At 33.4% G+C, this 10,679-nt stretch overlaps 1 pseudogene; it reads right to left on the bottom strand.

The window, feature by feature from the left end:
* Positions 1 to 8,376: 8,376 nt before the first annotated feature.
* LOC141552662 (ubiquitin-fold modifier 1 pseudogene) lies at positions 8,377 to 8,714 on the bottom strand (annotated as a pseudogene).
* Between the last annotated feature and the right edge of the window lie 1,965 nt (positions 8,715 to 10,679).

Raw genomic sequence — 10,679 nt, 5'->3', positions numbered from 1 at the left:
AAAAAAGGAAGGAAGGAAGGAAGGAAGGAAGGAAGGAAGGAAGGAAGGAAGGAAGGAAGGAAGGAAGGAAGGAAGGAAGGAAGGAAGGAAGGAAGAAAGGCTCAACACTAGATTGAGAATGAATAGATTCTGGCTATATAGCTAGCTAGATATTTGAATATGTGAGTCACTGATAGTTGAGGATCTACTTTGCTACTCATTCTTCTAATTTCTATAGTATATTACTTGAATTAGATGCTGTCAAAAATCCTGTCCAAATTAACACCTAGGATATATAAAATTATACTATATTTTCATTAAAAGAAAGAAAATGGATTTCAAACGGTGCTCTGTACTATATTTCAAATTTCATATTATATTAGGATTTCCATTTGAAGTTCAAAAGATTGACTACAGAAAGAAGGGGATGTAGGAGCATGAGTGATAGAAACCATTCATTAAATTCAAGATATTGTTTTGGAAATACAATCTCATTATGGCAGAAAAAAGTAGTAAATTATTAGTTAAAATGTATTCTATGTCTTTTTGGTTTCATTTTTCCTTCCTCAAACTCCCATTTCCAGTTTGAAGAAGTAAAAGAAAGAATGAGCATTTGTTAAGAACCTACCTTGTGTCAGATACTATACTAAATGATTTACAAGTATCATTTAATTTTATCTTCACAACAGTCATTTGAGGTAAGTGCTATTATTATGCCCAATTTATACTGAGTTTACTGAGATGGACAAAAGTTAAGTAACTTTTCCAGGGTGATACAGTCAATAATAGGGTTTATAGAATTCTAGATATATTACAGAGATTTATCCTATAGAGACATACTTTAGAGAATTTTGAGATGTAATTACAAAAATGCATAAAACATCTGATATGTAAGTCAAAACTTGGCCTAGACTATTTCCAGTAGGGGAGTTTCTTCTACTCATGCAGGCTGAAACCCATTTTGCAACCTCCAGGCTTAGAATGTTGTCTTGGGATACTGAGAGATTAAGTGTCTTGGTCATAGTTACCCAACCAACATTTCTCAGGTTTTTCTGCTGCTGAGGCCACTCTACATTATCCCTTGAAAAATAGTTTACAGTATTTCAATACTAGTGGTTTGCTAATAAATGTTTAACAACCAGCTCTCTGCTGGGCTGGGGAGAGTATATCTGACCCAATTATAAGCTCAGTTGCTTTATTAATATTTTTATGATTAAAAAAAATCAGAAAAACAAAACATTAAATGCTGATTGATAGCATTTGTCATTGTCCAACTTGTTGATGATCACACTGAAATTTAAATAATCAACTTTCATGAAAAACTCAAACGTAGTTCCAGCACACGCCTCTATAAGGTGTATAGTTTGGACTGGGGCCTATTGTTGTCCAATTAATGAGAACCAGAGTGATTTGGGTTTAAGACAGGGTCCTTAAGAAAGAAATCTAGTCCATAAGAGGACTGAGAGAGGGAGAGGGAAAAGGAGAGGAAAAGCTCAAAAAAAGTTTGATGTGACTGAACAATAACTATACAATGTCAAAGAACTTAGAATGGTATATTCTAGATGGCCAAAGGTACAAGTTTATAGGCAGAAATATGTAGAAAAACTGAGTATAATGCTGTTTGGGAAAATTTTATATATATATATTCACACACTAAGCATTATTTGTGAAAAAAACAGTGCTGTAGAGAAACTTGGAAGTTCAAACACAAGAATGAAAAAAAAAGTTAAAAGATAGACATAAATGAACAATAATAAATAATGATAAATTCTATGCATTCAAACCAAACACATGGAAATGAAACATTTTCTTCCTTTGAATCTTATCATAATCAGGTTTAATAGATGCAATGTAATTAGAGATGTCCCAAGAGTCATTATATTATATGTATATATATATATATGTATATATATATATTTTTTATTTTTCATTAATTTTATACTTATAACATGTTTTGACAGTACATATGTATAGGTAACTTTTTACATTGCGTTATTCCTTGTATTCTTTCTGTTCCAAATTTTCCCCCTCCTTTCCTCCACCCCCTCCCCTAGATGGCAGGCATTCCCATACATCTTAAATGTGTTATAGTATATGCTAGGTACAATATATATGTGCACAACCAAATTTTGTTGTGGGTGTTGTTGCAAAGGAAGAATTGGATTCAGAAGGTAAAAATAACTTGGGGAGAAAAGCAAAAAAAAAAGCTAACAGTTTACACTCATTTCCCAATGTTCCTTCTCTGGGTGTAGCTGATTCTGTCCATCATTGATCAATTGGAATTGGATTTGCTCCTCTCTATGTTGAAGTTATCCACTTCCATCAGAATATATCCTCATATAGTATTGTTGTTGAAGTGTATAATGATCTCCCAGTTCTGCTTATTTCACTCAGCATAATTTGATGTCTCTCCAAGCCTCGCTGTATTCATCCTTTGTTCATTTCTTTTTTTTTTAATTTCCACCTATATCTTTATTTATATTTTTTTATTCATTTTTCCAAATTATCCCCTCACTCCCTCCACTCCCTCCCCCCGATGAAAGGTAATCCCATACATTTTACATGTGTTACAATAGAACCTAGATACAATATATGTGTGTAAATACCATTTTCTTGTTGTACATTAAGTATTAGCTTCCGAAGGTATAAGTAACCTGGGTAGATAGACAGTAGTGCTAACAATTTACATGCACTTCCCAGTGTTCCTTCTCTGGGTGTAGCTATTTCTGTCCATCATTGATCAACTGGAAGTGAGTTGGATCTTCTTTATGTTGAAGATATCCACTTCCATCAGAATACCTCTTCATACAGCATTGAAGTGTACAGCGATCTTCTGGTTCTATTCTTTTCACTCAGCATCAGTTGATGTAAGTCTCTCCAAGCCTCTCTGTATTCCTCCTGCTGGTCATTTCTTACAGAGCAATAATATTCCATAACCTTCATATACCATAATTTACCCAACCATTCTCCAATTGATGGACATCCATTCATCTTCCAGTTTCTAGCTACAATAAAAAGAGCTGCCACAAACATTTTGGGACATACAGGTCCCTTTCCACTCTTTAGTATTTCTTTGGGATATAATCCCAATAACAGCAATGCTGGGTCAAAGGGTATGCACAGTTTGATAACTTTTTGGACATAGTTACAAATTGCTCTCCAGAATGGCTAGATTCTTTCACAACTCCACCAACAATGTATCAGTGTCCCAGTTTTCCCACATCCCCGCCAACATTCATCATTATTTGTTCCTGTCATCTTAGCCAATCTGACAGGTGTGTAGTGGTATCTCAGAGTTGTCTTAATTTGTATTTCTCTGATCAGTAGTGATTTGGAACACTCTTTCATATGAGTGGAAATAGTTTCAATTTCATCATCTGAGAATTGTCTGTTCATATCCCTTGAACATTTATCAATTGGGGAATGGTTTGGTTTCCTATAAATTAGGGTCAGTTCTCTATATATTTTGGAAATGAGACCTTTGTCAGAACCTTTACTTTTAAAAATATTTTCCCAATTTGTTACTTCCTTTCTAATCTTGTTTGCATTAGTATTGTTTGTACAGAAAGTTTTTAGTTTGATGTAATCAAAATCTTCTATTTTGTGATCAATAATGATCTCTAGTTCTCCTCTTGTCATAAATTCCTTCCTCCTCCACAGGTCTGAGAGGCAGATTATTTTCTGTTCCTCTAATCTATTTATTATCCCATTCTTTATGCCTAAATCATGGACCCAATTTGGTCTTATCTTGGTATATGGTGTTAAGTGTGGAGCCATATCTAATTTCTGCCATAATAATTTCCAGTTTTCCCAACAATTTTTTCCGAATAATAAATTTTTGTCCCTAATGTTGGTATCTTTGGGTTTGTCAAAGATTATATTGCTATAGATGTACCCTTTTTTGTCCTTTGTATCTAATCTGTTCCACTGATCTACTGGTCTATTTCTTAGCCAGTACCAAATGATTTTGGTGACTGCTGCTATATAATATAGCTTTAGATCAGGTACACTTAGACCACTTCCTCTGACTTTTTTTTTCATTGGTTCCCTTGCAATTCTCGACCTTTTATTCTTCCATATGAATTTTGTTGTTATTTTTTCTAGGTCATTAAAATAGTTTCTTTGGAGTCTGATTGGTATAGTACTAAATAAATAGATTAGTTTGGGGAGTATTGTCATCTTTATTATATTCGCTCAGCCTATCCAAGAGCACTGAATGTTTTTCCAATTATTTAAATTTGACTTTATTTTTGTGGCAAGTGTTTTGTAATTTTGCTCATATAATTCCTGACTTTCTTTTGATAGATATAGTTCCAAATATTTTATACTATTGGCAGTTATTTTGAATGGAATTTCCCTTTGTATCTCTTGCTGTTGGATTGTGTTGGTAATGTATAAAAATGTTGAGGATTTCTGTGGAGTTATTTTTTATCCAACAACTTTGCTAAAGTTCTGAATTATTTCTAATAGCTTTTTAGCAGAGTCTTTGGGGTTCTCTAAGTATACCATCATGTCATCTGCAAGGAAAGATAGTTTGATTTCCTCATTACCTACTCTAATACCTTGAATCTTTTTCTCGGCTCTTATTGCTTAGGCTAGTGTTTCTAGTACAATATTGAATAGTAATGGTTATAGTGGGCAACCTTGTTTCACTCATGATCTTACTGGAAAAGGTTCCCATTTATCGCCATTACATATGATGTTTACTGACGGTTTTAAATAGATGCTCCTTATTATTTTAAGGAATAGTCTATTTATTCCTATACTCTCAAGTGTTTTTAGTAAGAATAGATGTTGTATTTTATCAAATGCTTTTTCTGCATCTATTGAGATGATCATATGGTTTTTGTTAATTTGGTTATTGATATGGTCAATTATGCTAATACTTTTCCTAATATTGAAACAGCCCTGCCTTCCTGGTATAAATCCCACTTGGTCATAGTGTATTATCTTTGGGATGATTTTCTGAAGTCTTTTTGCTAATATTTTATTTAAGATTTTAGCATCAATATTCATTAGGGAGATTGGTCTATAGTTTTCTTTCTCAGTTTTCAATCTACCTGGTTTAGGTATCAGTACCATGTCTGTGTCATAGAAGGAATTTGGTAGGACACCTTCAATCCTTATTTTTTCAAATAGTTTATATAGCATTGGAGTTAGTTGTTCTTTAAATGTTTGGTAGAATGCACATGTAAATCCATCTGGTCCTGGGGATTTTTTCTTAGGGAGTTGGTTAATAGCTTGTTCTATTTCTCTTTCTGAAATGGGACTATTTAGACTATTTACTTCTTCCTCTGTTAATCTGGGCAAGCTATATTTTTGAAGGTATTCTTCCATTTCATTTAAGTTATCAAATTTATTGGCATAAAGTTGGGCAAAGTAGCTCCTACCTATTGTTCTAATTTCCTCTTCATTAGTAGTGAATTCTCCCTTTTCATTTTTTTAATCAGATTTACTAAGGGTTTGTCTATTTTTTTAGTTTTTTTTATAGTACCAACTCTTAGTTTTATTAATTCAATAGTTTTTTTTTTTTTTGTTTTTGTTTTTGTTTTTTACTTTTAATCTTATTAATCTCACTTTTTTATTGTTAGAATTTCAAGTTTCGTGTTTGTCTGGGGGTTTTTAATTTGTTCTTTTTCTAGCATTTTTAGTTGTAAGCCCAATTCATTGGCCCTCTCTTTCTCTATTTTATGCTAGTAGGCCTGTAGAGATATAAAACTCCCCCTTATTACTGCTTTGGCTGTATCCCACACATTTTGGTATGATGTCTCATTATTGTCATTTTCTTGGGTGAAGTTATTAATTATGTCTATGATTTGCTGTTTTACCCAATCATTCCTTAGTATGAGATTATTTAGTTTCCATTTTTTTTTTTTTTGGTCTATTTTCCCCTGGCTTTGTATTGAATGTAATTTTCATTGCATTGTGGTCTGAAAAGGATGCATTTACTATTTCTGCCTTATTGCATTTGATTTTGAGGTTTTTATGTCCTAGTATATGATCAATTTTTCTATAGGTTCCATGAACTGCTGAGAAGAAAGTGTACTCCTTTCTGTCTCCATTTAGCTTTCGCCAAAGATCTATCATATCAAACTTTTCTAGTATTCTATTTACCTCTTTGACTTCTTTCTTATGTATTTTGTGGTTGGATTTATCTAATTCTGAGAGTGCAAGGTTGAGATCTCCCACTACTATAATTTTGCTGTCTATTTCTTCTTGCAGCTCTCTTAATTTCTCCTTTATGAATTTAGATGCTGCATTACTTGGTGCACATATGTTTAATATTGATATTGCTTCATTATCTATGCTACCCTTTAGCAAGATATAATGCCCTTCCATATATCTTTTACTCAGATCAATTTTTGTTTTTGCTTGATCTGAGATGAGGATGGCTACCCCTGCTTTTTTGACTTCACCTAAAGCATAGTAGATTCTGCTCCACCCTTTTACTTTTATTCTGAATGTATCACCCTGTTTCAGGTTTATAGGAAACACACCTGAAACAAGGTGATACATTCAGAATAAAAGTGTCTGCCTGGAAAGCACAGTCCCTGCTTCAGTAGTTCTGCTGTTATGGGAGTTCCACTGCTGCTGGAATTTCACTACAGGGAGAATTCTATTGCCTCAGGCTGAGCCCTGCACTATGTGGATTAGAGGCTGCCCCGAGGTGTGTCCCCCTCTGTTCAGGTGCTTAACTGCCGCAAGGAAAAGCTCCAGACATCAGCAGGCAGCTGCACAGTCATGCTGAGATCTGTTACGTCTCTTCTGGTTTGGGGTGATTATATTTTCTGGCTATTGCTTTAATGTGGTTTTGATTCTCTTCTGATCTGCTATTTTATAAGCAGAGTAGAGCTATCAACCTGTGCCAGATTCTTCCATCTCAGTGGCTTCTCTGATCCCAGAGTTCTCCCCAGCCTGTTTGGCACAGTGTGCTAGCCCCAATCCAACACTATCTGGGCTGATCTTTATTTTCCTCCCCTCGACCTTTTCTGTTGAAATTCCAGAATCTCTTCAGCTGGTAAATTGTACTTCTAAACCTAGTGGTTTTTATCAGTCCAGAATTATTTCTGGGGCTGATTTAACTAGTTGGTATTGAGGGAAGAAGGGAGCTTACAAATTTGCATGTATCTTCTCCTCCATCTTGGCTCCTCCCTAAACTATCCTTCTTTAAAGATGTTTTGCTTCTGAATATCTCCTTTCCCAATCTGCTTTCTCTTTTATCATTTCTCCCTTTCCCTCCTACTTTCCATTAAGGCAAGATATTTCTCTATTCATGTGAGTGTATAATTTTCTCTTTAAGGCCATTCTGATGACAGTAAGGTTCACTCATTCTTCCTCACTTTTATCTTCTTCCCCTCCATTGAAGAAGTTTTGTGTGAGATAATTTACCATATTCCAACTCTCTTTTCTTGTCTCTTAGTACATTCCTCTCTCACCCTCTAATTTTATTTTTTTTTATATTTTATCCCTTCAAATTCAACTAACACGTGTACTCTCTATATATATTTTCTTTACCTTCCCTAATAATGAGTAAGTTCTTGAGTATTTTTTTTTCTTTTCAGTGATCATGGTGTTTAAATTGTCTCCCTCTTCCAAGCTGGGCCCCTTGGACTTTGGGTTCAGCATACCAAAGGGTAGAGCATGCCCTTTCCTGAGCTTTGTATGATTTTAGGTCTACTTAATAGTATTCATTCCCTTTTAGATTTAAACGCAGAATTATCAACAAGAAGAGATCAAGATTATATGATAGTTCATAGAATATATTCTTGAAGGAATATAATTCAGCAACAGATATGTTAAATTTACTTTAAAATTCCCACTACTAATCATATTCCATTCTGCAGGAACAGAAGTAGAGTAGTTGATGTGAGATGTCATTTTCTCTAATTAGATTAATTTCATATTGTTCAATTGAGAGTACTTCTGACTTAACTGGAAATCTAAATGAAAAATTGGAGACAACTGAAACCTAGAAAACCCAAATTATAATAAATACAAATATTTACAAGTTAATATATTATTTTTATCTTAAATTGCATGTAAAATATGAATATTTATTTACCTCTTTCCATGTTCTCTGGTGATTCTTATTTGTAAATGAGACAAATGATTTAATCTATGACACATGATTTAAAATTCAAGAAATTAATTTTCTTATTTTATTGAGAAATAATTAGTTCTCAGTAATATCTTCTTTCCACTTTAAAACTAAATCAAAACTAAATCATTTTATAAGTATAGTGAGGTTGGAGTGGAGAGGATTTTTTTTATTAAGACAGTTTTATTTATGAGATGTATTTTTTCTTTTACATAAAGTGTCACTGTCCTTACAGGAATAGATACATAAAATTATCAATAGTCTGAATGCCACATTGCAAAATAAATATAGATGTTTATTCAGAAAGGCAATGATATATTTTCATTCAGCAAAAATTGACAACTCCCAACAAGATCTCTAGCATTATTTGTAATTTTGAACAATGCTTTAGGAAAACATTCCTAGAAGTCTGTTCAGGTTTCATTCCTATTCCATCATTTGTAATTTTTGTACTTATTGCTGCAGGAAATGTATGTTCTCATGCACCACATTTTATGACTGCTATGAAAGAATTATTTTCAGAAACACTGAGTATTTTCTATATTAGCAATGCATCCAAGGTCAGTGTGATCTTAAATGAAACTTTTGACGTAATGAAGCTGTGGTTGTATTTAAGACAAATTACTGGGGTGCTCATATTCTTCCTCTTCTCAGTCCTTCACCGTCTTCTCAGCTCCCCACCACCAAAACTTGGTTCTCCTTTCCTCACTCTTACCTAATAAATAATTTCCTATGAGTTACAAATATAATCTTTGTGTGTAGGAATTCAAACAATCCAACCTCATTAAGTCCCTTATAATTTCCTTTTCCTGTATACCTTTTCTGCTTCTCTAGATTCTTGTATTTCCTACTCAAGCCAAATTTACTACTTAGTTTTATTCTTTTCATCAAGAATTCTTAAAAGTGCTTTAGTTCATTGAATATCCAGGTTTTCCCCCTGAAGAATTGCACTAAGTTTTGCATGGTAGAGGATTCTTGGTTGTAATTCTAGCTCCATTACCTTCCAGAATTTCATATTCCCAAGTCTTCTGATCCTTTAATGTAGAAGCTATTAAACCTGGTGTTATTCTGAATGTGGCTTTATGATGCTTGAATTGTTTCTTTCTGGCTGCCTGCAATATTTTTGACCTGACCTAGGAGCTCTGGAATTTGTCTATAATATTCCCAGAAGTTTGCATTTAGGGATCTCTTTTACATGTGAAATAATTTTCCCCATTCATTTTCTCCATTCCTCTTTTTATGAGTGTATGCTTTGTCATTTTTTCAATTTATTTTTTTAATTAATCCTAGTATAATTGACTAATACTTGTGCCCTCACTCTATGAATATTCAGTTTAACTTTTCTAATAGTGACAAAGTTTGTAGGCATCATGTAACTCATCTTCTTATATAATTTTATTAAATCCTGTATGATATTTTTCTTCTCTATTTTTTAAGCTTCTCTTAAATCTTGTATCTGAATTTTAAATTTTCTATTTAGATCAGATCTTTTCATCAAAAATGATTACAATTTTTCTTTTTCACTAAATGTTCATTTTTCCTTGAAAAATTTTACTTAGTTTTATTGAGTGCACTATTTTTGGTTGCAAATATAGCTCCTTTTCCTTCAAAGAATCCAAGCCCACCACTACTTCTTATACATTGAAGCCAATAAAACTTTTGCAATCATAACTATGTTTTTGTTTCTGATTGTTTGAATTATTTTCTTTTTGTCCTGGGAGCTCTGGAATTTGGTTACAATAATCCTGGGTCCAGATTCTTTTTTTTTTGGTATGCATGATTTTCAAGTAGTAAAGTAATTCTTAAACTATCCCTCTTCATTCTATTTTCCAGGTCAATTTGTATTGAACTCATAATCATATTGACTTTCAGAATTCCAGAAGACTAATAATGAAATATGCTATCTGTTAAAAACAGGTCAATTCTCTGAGATACTCGTCAGCTGTGGATCATAATATCTGAAGGAGTTGCAGAGCAGCCTTTGCTGACTCAGATGTTGCAGACTGGGAATGAAATAAATTGGAGGCAGAGGGAAGAGGAGAGAGGTCAGACAACTCAACAGCCTCTTAATCAGAGAAGTTAGAGAGCAGCAACTGCCTCTTAGTCTCCTTGTATCTTCCTCTCACAAGAGGAGATCCATTCTGCAGATCTGGATTAGATCTCCAGCAGCCATTGTCAGGTAATTCCCATGTATTCCAACAGCTCCCCTGAATTCCAATAGCTATCCACCTCCAGATAGAGAAATGAACGACCAAAAATGTTATAGTTTCTTTTTCACATGATAGATGTGGAAAATTGTATTGATTGATGATACAGGCTTCTAATAGGTTTTGTTTTTCTTGTCTTTTCAGTGATGGATAGAAAGTTGGTGTGAGAAGTTGAGAAAAGGCAGATCTTTGATGAATAAAACAAATAAAATATTTAAAAAGGAAGTGGGCAGTAATACTTTAGTTTACTTTTAGAAAGGTACAGATTTCAGGAATGATAAAAAAGAATTTGAGACTATTAATCTGCTCCTTAAAATTGCTTACTTTGAAATTCATGTAAACTTGCATTTGTCAGGAGACCCCAAATTTTATGTTTCATCCTTTATTATTTGATC

This window comes from Sminthopsis crassicaudata, chromosome 2, assembly GCF_048593235.1.
Source record: "Sminthopsis crassicaudata isolate SCR6 chromosome 2, ASM4859323v1, whole genome shotgun sequence".
In the NCBI taxonomy this organism is placed as follows: Eukaryota; Metazoa; Chordata; class Mammalia; order Dasyuromorphia; family Dasyuridae; genus Sminthopsis; species Sminthopsis crassicaudata.
The sequence above is the reverse complement of the archived record's forward strand: the minus strand, read 5'-3'. Positions and strand labels throughout refer to the sequence as shown.